We start from the raw sequence: 751 nt of genomic DNA, 5'->3' as shown, positions 1-751 counted from the left end.
TCGTGACCGTTGTTGGGAAAACATTATTTAACAGGTTGGACAGCTGTATATTTTTTTCAGGAAAAACTAGTTTTTGTGAACGTTCTGTTTATTTGAGTGTTTTTTTAATGGTTTTTGGTTAAACTGAATGGCGTGTTAAGAGCTTTTTCGTTACATTGTTATTGATATCTATCTCTGAAACGCAATGGTGTGTGTTTACGTTGTGTTGTAACTGCACCGTTATTACGATGCAGAAGATCTTAATGTAAATGGTCATTTGTAATGTTTAGTGTAGATAAGGCTCAAAACACGTATTTGAGCCTTTAATATTAATATACACGTATATTAGTAGGTGATGGCAGGCCTTGGACTGAAGGAGGGGGACAGAGTGCTGCTGATATGGACTCAGCCATCATCACCTACTGCACTGAAGGAGTTTGCTGAAAGCACTGGCACTGCTGTTGGTAACCAGAGTCTGGTATCTTTGGAGAACATGGAGAGACTACAACTTTGTAAGTACGAAGGCATATGCCACGCCTCTATTACTTTCAAGTCTCAATCTAAGTGAAAGAATTTAAGGAATCATTCACCCACAAAATCTGTCTGTTTTAGCTTCTCACGCAGCTTCAAGTTATGAATGGGTTCTCTCAGGCCTGCTGACCGACAGCTCACCAATCCACAGTTCAGAAATGTTGGCTGAGATGGCCAGAGTAATGAAACCTGGTGGCAAACTTGTGCTAGAAGAGCCGGTAACAGGTATCTTACTCAGAAC

General features: G+C 40.5%; 1 long non-coding RNA gene across 2 annotated transcripts; it reads left to right on the top strand.

Annotated features, from left to right (window-relative positions):
• On the top strand, positions 1–735 carry LOC107735349 (uncharacterized). Of its 2 annotated transcripts, none has more exons than XR_001639382.1 (3): positions 1–34; positions 332–491; positions 592–735. It is a non-coding gene; the product is annotated as an uncharacterized LOC107735349 (long non-coding RNA). The 2 variants fall into 2 exon arrangements; XR_001639381.1 differs by having other exon boundaries at positions 329–491.
• Positions 736–751: the final 16 nt, after the last annotated feature.

This window comes from Sinocyclocheilus rhinocerous, unplaced genomic scaffold (genome assembly GCF_001515625.1).
Source record: "Sinocyclocheilus rhinocerous isolate Xijiao unplaced genomic scaffold, SAMN03320098_v1.1 C35997258, whole genome shotgun sequence".
NCBI lineage: Eukaryota > Metazoa > Chordata > Actinopteri > Cypriniformes > Cyprinidae > Sinocyclocheilus > Sinocyclocheilus rhinocerous.
The sequence above is the reverse complement of the archived record's forward strand: the minus strand, read 5'-3'. Positions and strand labels throughout refer to the sequence as shown.